Source organism: Momordica charantia, unplaced genomic scaffold (genome assembly GCF_013281855.1).
Source record: "Momordica charantia cultivar OHB3-1 unplaced genomic scaffold, Mcharantia_2.0 BLBB01000024.1, whole genome shotgun sequence".
Lineage (NCBI taxonomy): Eukaryota > Viridiplantae > Streptophyta > Magnoliopsida > Cucurbitales > Cucurbitaceae > Momordica > Momordica charantia.
Genome location: NW_028275180.1, coordinates 4,955 through 20,454, shown reverse-complemented (window position 1 = coordinate 20,454; position 15,500 = coordinate 4,955). Strand labels below are relative to the sequence as shown.

The following is a 15,500-nucleotide window of genomic DNA, read 5'->3' as shown; positions in this document are numbered from 1 at the left end:
TTAGTAGAATAAGTTTGAGGGTAGTATTCTTTTGAAAATGAATTTCAAAATTAACAATATTAAAAAAAACCACCTCTTATCTCCCCCTTCTATTTCACAATGAGAAAAAAAAATTAAAACTTTAAAAAAAAATTTAAAAAAAAAAGATGAAAAAGAATGAGAGGTTACTTGTATTGAGCCAAGAAACCAATGGGTAGGGGTGTTAAAAAAACCCAGTGACCCGACCAACCTAACCTAATTTGAAAGGGTTGGGTTGGGTTATGAATTTTTTCAGTTTGGCTTGGGTTGATTTTGTTTAGAATCGAAAATTCGGTTTGGTTCATAGGTTAGACCAATTTGATCAATTCAACCCAAACCGAACTGAACATTAAATTAAAAAAAAAAACAATATATATGTAACAAAAACTAGGGTTTCTTTTACTTTAGCCGACTCCTTCTCCCCCCATCCCCCATCCCCCATGCGCCTCCCTCCCTCCCACTCCCCCCATCCCCCATGCGCCTCCCTCCCTCCCATCTCCCTCCCCTGTCTCTCTCAATCTCCCTCTTCCTCTTCTCACCTCTCTCAATCTCACTCATCTCTCTCCTTCGGCCTATTTGCTTCCCCTTCGTGAACGCTACAGGTACTTCTCCTATCTCTCTGTTTCTATTTTGTTTTTAACCATTACTTTTGTTGTTTTGAGAGATCAGTCCCCTAAACTCACAAAATTTGGTGCGATTTTCACGTTTCTTTTGCTGTCGTTTCATCTAGGTTTTCAATCCTTCAATAATTTTCCCCCCTATGTTACTGTTGCGATTTTTTCCGTTACAACTCTTGTTGGAACTCGAGAACCTAACCCGAAAAATATAGGGTTGGGTTGGGTTGGTTATCAAATTCGGTTCTATCGGGTTCACAAACTAACCAACCTGAAAATTCGAGTTGGTCCAAAAAAGTCCCTTAACTCGATCCAACCCAACCCATAAACACCTCTACCAGTAGGAGTGTTTGAAATGGATCATGTGCAAATGATGTATAATCTAGACATGGGAAGTAACATGCACATACATAGCTCCTGCTAATCAATTTTGTTGTCTATGTTGCGATGATGGTCAACATTCATTTGAATATTGTCCATCTAAGGCTTCAATTTTTTATTATCTAGGTCAGCAAGGGAACCAACAAGATTTCAACTCATTCAATTTTATACAACCAAGATTGGAGGGATCATTCAAATTTCTTGTGGGGAGAGCATAAACTATATTTCATTCGTATGAGCATGTATTTCCACTAGAATTCCTGTCACAACCTCAACAAGAGTAACAAGAGTGTGAACAACCATGGATGCCAGAGCAAACACAATCATTTAGAATTTCTAGCCTTGAAGAGATGATGATAGATTATATGGCTAGAAATGATAGCCTTGAAGAGATGATGATAGATTATATGGCTAGAAATGATGAAGCATTACACAAGCTGCAAACATTACAAGAAAAAATACTTTTCTCGACGCTGAATTACTTCTCCCAACGAAAAATTTTTCATCTGGAAAATCATCGTCCAAACCGCGTTGAGAGAAGTCATTCTCGACATTTTTTAGAAAACGTCGGGAAAAGTCCATTTCTACCAACGTTTCGAAAACTTCGGGAGAAGTGGACTTTTCTCGACATTTTCAAAATGTCGGAAGAAGTGGAATTTTCCCAATGTTTTCAAAACATCGAAAGAAGTGGACTTTTATCGACTTTTTCAAAATGTCTGAAGAAGTGAACTTCCACAACATTTTCTAAACATCGAGAGAAGTTTTTTATTGAATAAAATAAATAACGAGCGTCGCTAGATCTCGCCGTCGTGATAGTGGATCTCGTCATGGACGTCATCTTAGTCTGATCTCACCGTCATGAACGTGGATCTTTGTCGGATCTCGCCGCTGTGGATGTCGTTCTTTGTCGGATCTTGCCATCATGAACGTGGATCTCGCCATGGACATGTCTCTTTGTCAGATCTCACCCTCGTGGACGTGGATCTTTGTCGGATTTCACTGCCAAAACGTGGATCTCGCCATGGACATGGAACGCTGTCGGATCTCATCGTTAGGCTTGCCTTGGACGTGGATCTCACCATCCGGGATACTAGGCTCGTCGTGGATCTTGTCGTTCGGGATGTTAGACTCACCGTGGATCCCGTCACCGGAGACGCTAGGCCCGCCTTGGGATCTTGCCATGGGAGATGCTTGGGTTCACCATGGACATTTCCGTTCGTGGATATGTGAGAGTTAAGGGAGGGAGTTCAAAAAGAGAGAGAAAGAGAGGGAGAAAGTTGGGGAAAATAAATAAAGAGAGGGAGAAAGTTGGGGAAAATAAATAAAGAGAGAGAGAAAGAGGGGGAAAATAAATAAAGAGAAGGAGAAAGAGAGAGATTGGGAAAAAAGAAAGAGGAAGTGAGTAAAGGGGGGGGGGGGGGTGAAGTAGGAGTAAAAAGAGGAAAAAAACAGGGAAAAAGAGGCGGGCGAATGAAATTTTTTAAAAATATCAGGCTTTTCTTGACGATTTCAAGAAGTGTCGGGAGAAGTTGACTTTTCCTACGTTTTATTAATACCGTCTGGAAACGGACCTTTCTCGATGTTTTTTGAATAACGTCGAAAAAAAAAACAGACGGAAAGAGAGGGACAAAAAGATAAAAAAGAGAGGGAAAAAGAGGCGGGCGAATGAAATTTTTAAAAAAATATTGGAACTTTTCCCGACGTTTTCAAAAAGAATTGGGAAAAGCAAACTTTTCTCAAAGTGTTTTTAAAACCGTCGCCAAAAGTAAAATTTTTCTACGTTTTTTCAATAATGTCGAAAAAAACAGGAAAAAAAGATAAAAAGAGAGAGAAAAAGAGGCAGACGAATGATAATTAAAAAAAATATTCGAACTTTTCCTGACAATTTTAAAAAGTGCCGAGAAAGTTGACTATCCCGACATTTTTTGAATAACGTCGGGAGAATTAAAATTTCCCTTATTTAGAAATCGAGAAAAAGTTTAGTTAGTCCCAACGTTTTTTAGAAAATGTCGAGAAAAGTTCGACTTTTTCCGACATTTTATCACAACCGTTGGGAATAGTCAAAGTTTTCCGGACGTTATTCATAAAACCGTTGGGGAAAGTAAACTTTTTCTGACGTTCTATTCAAACTGTCGAAAAGGTTGACTTTTTTAGATGCATCGGGAGAAGTGATTTTCTTCGACATTTATTCTGCATCGGGAAAAAAAAACGTAAGAAAACCCAAGTTTCTTGTAGTGAAATCCAAATGGAGTAGATGGTCAATGAGTTGAGGAATAATACACAGGAAGCGTTGCCTAACAATATGAAAGAACAAAGTGAGACAATCAGTGTATGGAGAGCGAGCTTGAATATGACGAACTTGAGCTCCCAGTAGACAATGATGATCCACCAACATTTGAAGTGATAAACGAGGTACGGAAGAATATGGAAGTTGAACCCGAAAAACAAGTAGAGGTAATTGAGCATGAGGTTACAATGGACCTAACTCTATTACCTCTCAATATTGAACCACTTTTTCCTTTCCATCGACATTCTTTGGAGACAAATCAATACATAAAGAAAGGAGAGCTGACCAAACCTTTTCAAGGATCTAGTAGAGGAAGAAATAGGAGAAGATGAGATAGGTTCAGATGAAGGGTTCTACGTTGCACCTCAAATTCCACTTTTCAAAAACCAATGCATAGAAGTAAGTCACCTACCCCTTGAGCTGGACTTTCAAGCATATTGTGCTTTGAAGAAGCGGAACTACGATATAGTAGTAGCAGAAGAGAGATCAAGTGAGCTTGAGGAAATGAGTGAAAGTTGAAAGTCTCAAATGTTCTTTAAAGTAAAATCAATAGGAGGGAAGTTTGTATATCATTATCATGCTTGTTTACTTTTCAGCCTTTTTATGTCCGGAACGTTTTAATAATTTTAATTTCTTAATACAAGATTGAAGTTATCAAGAAAATAAGCAAGGTGAAGCAAGGTTGCTATAGTTAAATGAGTTGGATGAGTTTCGTCAGTTTTCTTATGAGAATGCTAAGATGTATAAAGAACAAACCAAAAAATAACATGAAGAAAATGATGGCTAAGAATTTGGAACTTGGAAACTCAGGATTGCTATTCAATTCTCGATTAAGATTATCTCTAGGTAAGCTTAAGTCTAGATGGTCTTGCCCATTTCTAGTTGAACGTGTTTATCCATATGGAGCTGTGGATTTAAGAGATTTAGAAGGTAATAATTTTAAACTAAATGGGAATCGAGTGAAGAAATACTTTGGTGGGCATATTGATAGAGGCAAAACCTTTGTATTATTGAAATATCCACGAGAAAACAGTGAGAACAGTCACTCTGTCGGTGTTGAGGACATTTTTATTTAAAATATTTTTTGTCTTATTTTTGCGAAATTTTTATACTTTTTTATGCTTTTTTGTGTAGATTTCAAATCAAAATTTTGTTTTTGCAGAATCAAGATCTTAGCCACTTCAAAATTGCGCCAGACGCAATTTAAGAAAAACAAAATTATGGAGATTTTCGAATTTAAATCAAGGATTTTTGTGGACTTGTTTTGGGTTACGTTTAATGGGCTTTCGACGATTTGAAAACAAAAAGGCCCCATTGTTAAAACCCTAGACGTTTTAAATGAAAAACAAAAACAGAAAAACCTTAATCCTCTTCTCTCATCTGCATTTTTCATCTCCCAAAAATCCTCAACTTGTTTTCAAATCTCTCATCAAATCTTCAAGAATCCCAAAAATCTCTCACGCCCCTCTCATTTTCGGCCAAGTTATGTTACGATTGAGGAAGTTTTTCGTTTGTTTTTAAGAAAAGTGCCGAGAATCTATGGAAGACTCCTCCTCCAAGCCGACAAATAGAAGGTGAAGAAGAAAGTGATGCTACCCCCATCTACTCCTCCCGATATGATCCCTCTTGAACCCCCTTATATCTCTAATGAAAAGTTAATTTTTGATCCTACGGCACAAAGAAAGAAACTAGAGGAGTGGAGATATCATAACTAAATGAAAAATGGCAAAGATTTATGGATAATTCAAGAAGATTGAGTGGAGAAATTCAATTAGCATTAGATGATATGAATAATCGCCATAGGTTGGATTTCCCTCAAAACAACCCTGTTTCCAATTCTTTAGAGTTGTCTATCCCTCCCCCTCCTTCCATTACTGTTGCTATGGGTGTAGAAGGTTAAGAACATGTTGTTGGTGATTTCGAGCACGACACAAAACTATATGAGTACTCAGATTCGGCCATGGTTGAAATTCATTGCCAAATTACGCCTGACGCAATTTTGGAGAGCATTCCACTGACCACTCTACAAGGTATTTTGTCTCCCAATTTTCCAGATCTTATTTTGACTAAAAAGCCTTTAGTTTTTGATGATTTAGAACAAGAAAAGACTAGATATTTAAAATTCCTGAAATTTTGGTGGCTTTAAATGAAGCAACATGAGAAAATCCACTCGAGGAAGATAGGGAAGCTCAAGAAAGACTGAATTTTGATGGAGAAGATGGAGATCTTGGAGATTTACCTCAAGAAATCCATGAGTACACTAACAAAATTGACTTTTAATGACAGGTATTGCCCGTCATTAAAAGAAAACAATGACGGTCACTGATCGACATCTATGCATGTCCTTGTTTCTTTTTCAATGACGGACAATTTTAATGACGGGCAATGCCCGTCATATGAAAGGATAACCATGACGGAAAATGATCGACATCTTTATTAGTGTCCTTGTTTCTTTTCATTTTCCATGGTGGTTGTCGCCCGTCATTTTATGTACGTCATCGTTTGTACATCATTGTCTGTGCGTCATCGTTTGTATGTCAATAATATTTCAATATTTCAATAAAAATGACTTCATTTTTGCACAGTTAAGGTATTTTTTAAGATAAAGATGTCCATTCTATTCGAACCTCGTAAATTTACAACCCCACCACTCCATCTGCAAGTAGATAAAACTTCCAAGGATGTTGCATTTACAGTATCCATACTTATACAATTTCTTTCACAAATGGTCTCTTCTCTAAGAATTTGAGAGCAAAGGCTTGTATAGGGAGAGGTTTGCTTCAAAATAAAATTTTGAAAGACTAAGAAATTCATCTCAATCTCAATAACCATGAAAGTAAAAAAGACTAGCATGATTCCTTACCAATTCTAGTCAACAAGTACATATTGGATCTAATAAGATGCTTCATATAATAATAATTGGTTTTTGGATGAACTTCATCTTTGAGGTAAGATCTCATAATGTTATATCCATTAAGAGACTCAAAAGTTCGAAGGTAGTTCTTACATTATTTGCTATGAGATTTGTTGTTTCGATCTCTTCCTGCAGCTTCCGATCCAAGTTCTCCAACCTCTTTGTCAGATGCTTCCTTGTTGACTATGGTTTAAAATTAAAATACTGATCAACTCTAAACTAGCTTTTTAGTTTAAGGTCATTACACAATGTCTAACCAGTCACTTACAGCCAAAGCTTCATGCACATGTTCCATGTTGTTTCGAGACAGCATTTGCCATGTTTTGCTTCGTCACAAGCATTATGTCAGAAAATGAACATCCCTGCTAGAGAGTAGTAAGAAAATTTATAAGCAAACCCAGGCAAGCTACAAAAATATGTTTATACAAAACACTTAATAGTGTGTCTTGCAAAGTTAAAATTTTCCAGAAGGTTTTACCTTCCACCACATGTAACAATATCTCATTACTCCAATTGCAGCTGCTGGTACCAAGTAAGAAAAATAGTTCCCTGAAAGAAGAAAAGATAAACAAGGCAGCGGAAATATGAACTCCGTGAGTCAAATGTGTTATCCTATTTGAGGAAAAAAACAATCAGATGATTTTGGAGGGACATCATAAGAAGCATTAATCGTATTTTGTAACTAATGACTTGAACGTAATGCAGAGAACTCAATTAAGAAAATCCTAGGATAATCTACTGTTTGTCTTACGAAATTTAATGTGAAATCACATAAATAAAATCAATGCCAATAACTCACAGCATAAGTAAATCATTATAAACCAAGAGCACTTGAAATATACTTATGGGAAAAATAAATAAACCAACAAATGCTAAATATACCTACTAATATACTCACAAAACACAATCCATAATAAAAATAGTTAAGAGAAGATGTCGAAGAATATATAGAATTTGATTTCTTGAAAATCTCACCTTTAACCATAAAGGAGAAAATTAGTCAAGTCGTGGAAGTAAAAGCTTGAGTGTTTGAGCCTGAAAACTCTTTCACAATTTGCATGATGCTCTTTTTCTGATTTAATTTGTTTCTTCGTTTTGTCACTAAGCTTCAACACGATTTATTACCTAAATAGATTAGAGAATTAGCAAATGCTCTAACAAACATTCAGCTGCATTATCATAATGGCTATAACAAAAGGCTATGGAAAAGGTTATTTGTTATAGGCTAAACACACAAAATAGTACTGATGGAATTGTTTTGCACCATTTTTCAGGAAAGAAATCCCACCAAGAAGAAATGTTAAAGCCAAGATGACAAAAAAATAAAAGTTACCGGGGAAAAGAACACACAAAACCACAAATATGATGAATGACATGTATTCTAAAAATGAGATCACGCAAAACCACAAGAATCTCATACTATATGTTCGATCTTGCAAGAAAGAAAGCAATAAAATTATTATTTTTAAAAATACTGAAAAAGACATCCTATTCTTCTAGCTTTCTTTTACATTAATGATATTTCACTCCTTTCTTACCTTACTTGGATGACCAATGCAGGCCTTCCAACATATGTAAAATACATATGATATATTCCTATTAAATTCGAAAGAAGCTGTTACAATTGAAGAAACGATGCAAAGAAACGATCAAATGGAATTGAAGCAAAAGAGTGCAAACATGCATCAAAGAATATCAAGTTATTATAGAAGTGAATTCCCAAATTTTTGCGAAACACTCAAATAAAGAGTAATAACAACTTCATCTTGCATTAAATAGTTAAAAGTTATATTATTCAAGTAGCTGTAAGAATATAAGTACACAACCCTGTAAAACTGGAGGAAGCTAGTAGTTAAAAAGATTATCGGACAATGAAAATTCATCTTCATTACTAGCATAAGAGTTGAAAGCCTACCACGACTACCCTTCCTCTCATGTACCATCCCTCTATGTATCTTAAGCGAAGATGTACATTGCCTTCTATGTCCTTTGAAAGATGTCATAAGGGGTGTGGTAGGCCTTTTAGCTTGCCCCATTCAAACTATTGATTGTTCTTCAACTCAACAATGAAATCTGCTAATTTTTTACTATCATACACTAATCAATATTTACTTATAAAATTCTTCATTTTTTTTTTGGTGGACACTCTAATTACACAACTCAGTAACTAATTCGCATAGAATGACATAATAATTAGGAAATAAAAAAGGAAAACTCAAGAATTAAAAGAATGTGGAAGCTTACCACGTCAAAATGCAAGTTTTGCATAGGTTGGAAAAGTCACATGATTTATTGAACAAAGCTTGATAGGAAAGGCAAGGAACCATAAACCTACAATATAAAGAAATGTTCAATAAGTATTCTAATTTAATGAATAAGATAAATTCAACACAAAAGAGGTTCTTAGCACGATCCATTTTATTGTACATTCAAGCAAAAAATATTTGACATAAATTTACAGTCATATGTGTCCAACTATTTGGTAGCTGAAAATTCAGAAGAACCATGTGAGTAGTCATTATCTACACTTTCTCCCATGGGCCATGTAAATACTTATATTATAGAATTACAACTTAAATCTTCTCCTCACTTAAGACATGCACCCTCAAGTGATTGTTGTTATAAGCTGAATGAGATAACAGTAGTCTTGAGCTTGAGTTGTAGGTGTGTGTGGCCATGCTAATTTAATTTTGGACCTGACGGGTATTTATATATATATATATATATAACAAAATTTCACAACTAAATTAATTATTAAAATTAATGGCGCAAATAAAAATTCCCTAAAACTGTCTAATTATCAACTGGGTCAAAATTATACTTAAAAAAAAGGTCAAAATTATAGGCTAAAACTATAGGCTTATAGGCTTATTCTTACACTACTAGATACAATAGCATGGAGAAGAAAGAAAAAAAGGTAAGGGCAGCAATGAATGGTCACATAAGTAAAAAACAGGGGAGAATACCTTGGATTAAGGAAATTCATATTGAAATTACAGTATATTCCTATAATTGATCAATACGTTGTGAATAAACGACAAGAGAAAATCTATCAAATCAAATCAGCTAAGTTGTCTTTTTAAATAACAGATTTTACCATGATTTTAGGAATGTTAATGAACTGAGATTATAAGACTAACACCTGCATGGTAGATGACAACAAAGCAATTGATAAATATTTTTTGATGGAATAACACCTTCATTTCCTCCATGCTTCCACTGAAATCACATAATGGAAGGGGAAACTAAAATGCTTTAATGTAAGGAGAAACTAAAATTTTTACATAACAACAGTATTAGCTAGAGAACATATGAGAAAACCATGCCACAAGTAAACGCAAGCAAAAAAGAATACTGTAATTATTAGAATGACAAATCAATGGTATCATAAACTTCTTGAAAACAAAATTAGACCTAGTGAAGTCTTAGGAAAGTGAAGATAGAATAAATACATTCATGAGATAGAAGCCCCATCGGTGTCATGAGTTTCCCCAATTTTGACCTAATTTAGAAATTTGGAGGGAGGAAACAACAATACCTCGCAAAAGCTATACTTCGTCGAAACTCGAATTAGAAGGAGATGAAGCACCAAGCAGCAGGTCTTTTAATTTGTTTATTTCGATCAATAGGGAATGACAATTGGTGATCGATAAGGATTGAGATAGAACAAGCATCTTAAAAGTACTTTGCGAGGTGGAGTGGGTTGCACAAGAAAGAAATAAGGGTAGAAAGAAATACAAAGTTGAGAAATGATGATGGGAAGACCTAGAGAAATGCGGAATCCAAAAAATTTAAGCGGTAATGAAAATATGGAAATCCCGCTTTTTTGGCGAAAATTTTAAGAGCACTTTCAATGTCGATCAATAACTGAAATTAAAATTGTTAAAACAATGTCGGTTTTAAATGATCATTGAAAGCTAAATTTTTTCCCTTTTAAAATTTAAGCGCATTTTTCCTCCTTCCGTCATTGTTTTCGCCATCCATTATTGTTTCCTCCGTGTTTTTATTTTTGACTGACATTAAAAGCCAGATTTGTTGTAGTGGTAAGAGTGTGAGGAAGAAGAAGAAAACAACGATATCTCCTAGTTTGAAGTGCGAATACGTACTCTAGTGCATGAGTCACAACAAGATGAATAGGAGACCCCTATTCAAGTGCAAAAAGAAGCATCCGACCCTAAGGATGTCCCAAATGAACCCATGGAGGAATAATCTTCCTCTTCTTCAAAAGGTAAGATCCCTTCTTTTTCGAGTTTGAATGTTTCTGACCCAAACTTTGTTGTTGTTGTAGAGAACTGAGAGGAAGAGGTGTGCTTGGCCGAAGTGGTGAAGAAAGCAAAGAAAAAGAAAACTCTAACCCAAATTGCGCCTGATGCAATTTCGAGACCTCGCACCCGAGCTGCTGTAGCACGTTTGGCCGTGCAAAAAGAAGTTGAGGCTGGTCCATCTAAAAAAGCCAAGAGTCTTAGGTTGCTTGGAGAGGTAGAATTGCATCTTGAAGAGGCCAATGAAGATGGGTCCACTACTACCGAGCCACAACCATCAAAAGTCAAAAGGGTGAGGTTGAAAGTGGAAAAACCCAACTTCACAGCCGGTGGTATCTTAGTTGAAAAGGGTTTGATGATGGGCCAGAGTCTATACCAGAATATGTCAAGCCATGGCTTGTGGAGAATGGTTGGGAGATGTTGTTTGCCCCACCTACGCGTGTGTCAGAGGCCTTAGTGAAAGAATTTTATGCTGCTATCCACCCAGACCGAGGAGATGCCGTTAGAGTAAGGGGTAAAGTGGTAAGATTTTCTCATTCGATTATTAATACTCAATATGGATTGTCGGATGTATTTGATTAAGTAGGTAATGAAGTTTTGGTGCATTCGATGGACTAACAATTGGAGGAGGCACGTAAGCTCATCTGTAGGCCATACAAGTCATGAACCGTCTCGACAATGAGAAGTTTTCCCTAACACCCATTGATATCAATGAACAAGGGTCTGGACGTATGTGGTGAAGAATCGGTTGATCCCCACTTCCCATGATGCCTCCTTCAAGCGCAATAGAGTGATGATGATCTACATTTTGATGAAGGGCATTGAGTTAAATTTTGGCGAACTCATGAGAAACGAGATTCAGAGTTGGTCGGAGAAAATGGTAGGTCCACTTGTTTTTCTTGGACTAATAACAGAATTATATTTGCAAGTAGGAGTGGAGGCCGATGATGAGGATGTATTGATGTCTAAGAAGCCCCACATCCATAAGAAGAGTTCGGGGATACTCAATTGTTCGTGAGAAAGATTATCCCACTACTGTCACGGATCCCGAGACCCGAGGTGTGGTTACGAGAGAACCATACAATGAGTTAAGGCGCAAATATGATCTGCTCTTAGTTACTCAACACACCAGGTGTGAGTTTCTCAAGGAGCTATCTGGTGATGGTGCACCTTCTCTTCCCAATGAGCTCAAGGTCGACTTGCCTTATTCTTCACGACCTACCAGCGGTGATTTTTCGGATGATGATTAGGGGAATATCTCTCTCTTTGATTTGATACTAGATGTTTTGGATCTTGATCTTGTATGTTAGTTTGTTTAAGTTGTTTTTGTGCTTTTAGTTTGCTTGTTAGGTTATTTAGGTTAGTTTTGGTTTTAGGATAGTTTTTTGGGATGTTGTGTTGTTAGTAAGGAATATTGGTTATGTTTCTGCATATCGTATTAAGTTCAAACTTTGCATGCTTCCTTATTCTAGCTATGAGTTTGTCCTCAGCTTATTTAATGACATCTTTTCTAAACTCTCAGCATGTTCATCTTATTAATGAAAAGATTTCTTTTGTTCTTTGTTTTTGTATCATGTCAATGAAGATACTTAAAGGCATGAATAAGTTAGAATTCCTAGTTTTATGATCAAGCCATAAGTCATTTTCCACTTTTCGTTTTGATTATAAACATGTGTTCTGCTGCTTTTTGTTTTAAAACTTAAATTTTTTCATTGCTTTGGAATTCCATGTCCTTTTTGTGCCAAATTTTTGCATCTCTCAAAATTTCTTTCCCTAGTGAGGACATTGTTTCCCTTAAGTTTGGGGGATAGTATGTGTCTTTTTGTTTTAGAAAGAAAATGCTTTTTACATTTCAAAAAAGAGTCAAAAAGAAATTGCGAGCTATAAAAAAGAGTCTTATTAAAAAAAAAGTATGAAAAAAGATTTCAAAAGAAGTAAAAAAAAAAAAAGAGTATTGAGAGAAAATAAGAGTGGGGAAAATAAAAGAAAAAAAAAGTGAGAGAAAGACAAGAGTGGTAAGAAACATGAGCGACAAGAAAATGCACTTACTTTTTCGCGGGTCCAACTATAGACATTCATTTATCTTTAAATGGGTAGCGTTAGCATCTTGGAAGGTAGTAGCCTACATATTAAGTTTGTATGAGTGACTGTGGTTGGAAATCGATTTTAGTGTATGGAAAACCTCAGGAGCTAATAGCCAGTCCACATGTCTTTTTGATGTAAAACTTTTGAATCAAAACGGTAATGTGCATATTCCTTGGTTTTGTAAAAAGTTTTGTGTTTTAGAAAAGAAGGGGATTTAGAATCATTTTTATTTTCAAAACAAATGATGGTTTATTATATGTTGGCTTTAGGTTAAAGTTAAGAGGTTTAGCTTGTGGAGTTCTTCCTTAGACGAATATGATTCATTTACTTAGAATAGTTGGATTGTTGCTCATTCATTTTTCTAGCATGTTGATTGTTTAGATCTATTGTTGTGTTTTTTTGCTTGAGGATAAGGGAATGGCTAAGTTTGGGGGTATGTTAGGGTTGATTTTTTACTGCATAAATGTGTGTCGGTAGGCCTGTTTGACTATAAAAATGAACCCTTTCACATCATTATTAGCTCAAAAGGTTTACATATTCTTAAAGTAGAACATGCATATAACATTTCTGGATAATTTGCAATATATGATACTTCAGGAAAAATGTGAGAAAAAACCCGGTCAAAGTTTGAAGAAAATCACATAAAACTATTTTGAAGGAATTGTGCCAGGGTGGTCAACTTCTCCAAAACGTGCATTTCACTTAATGAAGGGCAAGGGAGTCATTTCCAATATGTTTGAATCAAGCCAAAACCGTGAGTCCAAGTCAAGAGGGTTTGTTTAGAGAATCTAAACAAATTTCCAGCTAAAATGGTGGGAAGTTCAACCAACTTGAGGACCTATAAAAAAAGCCACTTGTCCAGCAGCAAATCATCCATTTCTATCTCGTTTTCATCTTCCTTTCATTTGTTCTTAGCGGTAGAGTACGTTCATAGGCTTTAGAATTATGTTTTAATTATTCGTTTCTTGTATTTTCACTCTTTTACTTATCGTATTGCATTTAATTCAAGTTTGTACTTTCGTTCTTCATTTATTCCATTCTTAAAGTACATAAGCGAGTTTACACTCCTCTCGCACTCGAAGAGAAGAGGTCAAGCTAGAACGCCTTGTACGCCATTATTATTCATTTAATTCAATGGAATTTTTTTTTCCCTTTTTTTTATGTTCTTGTGTGTTTTCTTTCCTTTATTATACACTAAGTTATTTATCGACCTCTCTATAGAATGTCTTAGTCAAATGATTTGATTTTCGAACAAGCTCGAGATTTGACCAGATGGGCCTGGCGCAAACTTGGGTTGGTTTCTAAAAACTTCTCTTTACGTTTTTTTCCATTTGGCCACTGGGGAATCGATTTATACACTAAAGCCCAACTCTAATAAGGGTGGGTTAGGTAAAATAACAGGAAACCAATATGGGATGTGATTTAGACATAAGCGCATAAAACACGATCCTAGAAATAAGCCCTCTGATCCATAGATGAAAATGAGTTGATAATTACTTTCTAGGATTGTAATCACATATAGAAATATGATTGTAGGTTACCTTAGCCTTTGCAGTAACCAAAGCGGTTCGTGAAAGAGTAGAACTCATATCCCAAGATTTAGCCAAATAGTGGCTGGTGCATTTGTCCCACAGTGTGTTTCCATGTTTTCCATCAAAACTAAGGTAGGAATAAAAGATGTTGTGTTTTATTAAATTGCTTGATATTTAAAACCCTCAAACAACAACATTTCATTAATATTTTCTTCGTAAACCATAATTGCATTTAAAACATTCACTTCTTTAAAACTGTTTTGAAAACACAAGTCCCTGAGGACTCGACCTTGGATTACTCCTAAGTATTACTTGTGACTGTGTACGCTTGCAGGTGTCTCTTATCTTTTGAAGGTTGAGAAAGTCCCAACAATATCTCTTTTGCAGATGCGCAGGAAGAAATGCCAAATTATGTGAGGTTTTGAAGGATATTACAACTGGAAAAAGGAAGCTTAAGGCTTATGAAATTTCACTGAGGGGTGTAATGCAATCCTTCAGAGGAAGCTACCACAAAAATGGAAAGATCTAGGGAGTTTTACTATTCCTTGTACTATTGGTAGTTCTTCATTTGATAAGGCTTTATATGATCTTGGTGGCCAATATAAATTTGATACATTTGTCTGTCTTCATAAAACTTTGTCTTGGAGAGTTGCAAACAACTACAATCTCTTTGCAACTAGCTAACAGATCTATCACATATCCTAGGGGTTTTTTTGAAGATGATCTAGTCAAAGTTGACAAATTTATTTTCCCTGCAGATTTTATAGTCTTGGACATGGAAGAAGAGTTAAAGATTCTCATAATTTTGGGACGACCTTCCCTTGTTATGGGTCTTGCTATGATAAATGTGCATTTGGGTAAGTTAACTTTGGGAGTGAATGATGAGAAAGCTGTGTTTGTCATGTCTCGATTTATGAAATTTGCAAGGAGGTTAGTACATGCCATAGGATAGATGTAGTTGACAACTGTGGCTGAATTAAAGCTTTTGTGTCAATAGTTGATCCCCTTGAAAAATGCATGCTTGATTATGATATTGAGAAATTAGGGAAATTAGATCAAGATGTTTCTTTCTATAATGATGCTTTGAATCAATTACTCATTATTGATCATAGGAATGTTAGAGTTGATGTAATGGAACATAATGAAAAAATTGATGAACCTGTGAAAAAGCTCTTAAACTGAATTGAAATTACGCTCTCTTCGTTGCTTGTCTTGCTGCTATCTCGGTGCTTTTCTTAGTGGGCCTTCTACTTTTCCTGTTATTATGTCTGCTTCTTTGAGCCAAGTAGAAGAGGAAAAATTGTTGAGAATTTTGCGCACTCACAAATCTGCTTTAGGTGGTCCATTACTGATGAACTATGAAAAAGCTCCTAAACTTAATTGAAACAATGACCTGCTCATCTTCGG

General features: G+C 35.7%; 2 long non-coding RNA genes across 4 annotated transcripts; one reads left to right on the top strand and one right to left on the bottom strand.

Annotated features, from left to right (window-relative positions):
* The first annotated feature begins 438 nt into the window (after positions 1-438).
* On the top strand, positions 439-5,884 carry LOC148207931 (uncharacterized). Its single transcript, XR_015787573.1, has 3 exons — positions 439-620; positions 1,140-5,330; positions 5,453-5,884. It is a non-coding gene; the product is annotated as an uncharacterized LOC148207931 (long non-coding RNA).
* Positions 5,885-6,133: 249 nt separating this feature from the next.
* LOC111025480 (uncharacterized) lies at positions 6,134-10,065 on the bottom strand. Of its 3 annotated transcripts, XR_002603543.2 has the most exons (6): positions 9,753-10,064; positions 8,459-8,545; positions 7,190-7,339; positions 6,693-6,763; positions 6,483-6,576; positions 6,134-6,397 (listed from the first exon to the last, which is right to left on the bottom strand). It is a non-coding gene; the product is annotated as an uncharacterized LOC111025480 (long non-coding RNA). The 3 variants fall into 3 exon arrangements; XR_015787572.1 differs by having other exon boundaries at positions 6,134-6,579; positions 9,753-10,065; XR_015787571.1 differs by having other exon boundaries at positions 6,134-6,576; positions 9,753-10,061.
* Between the last annotated feature and the right edge of the window lie 5,435 nt (positions 10,066-15,500).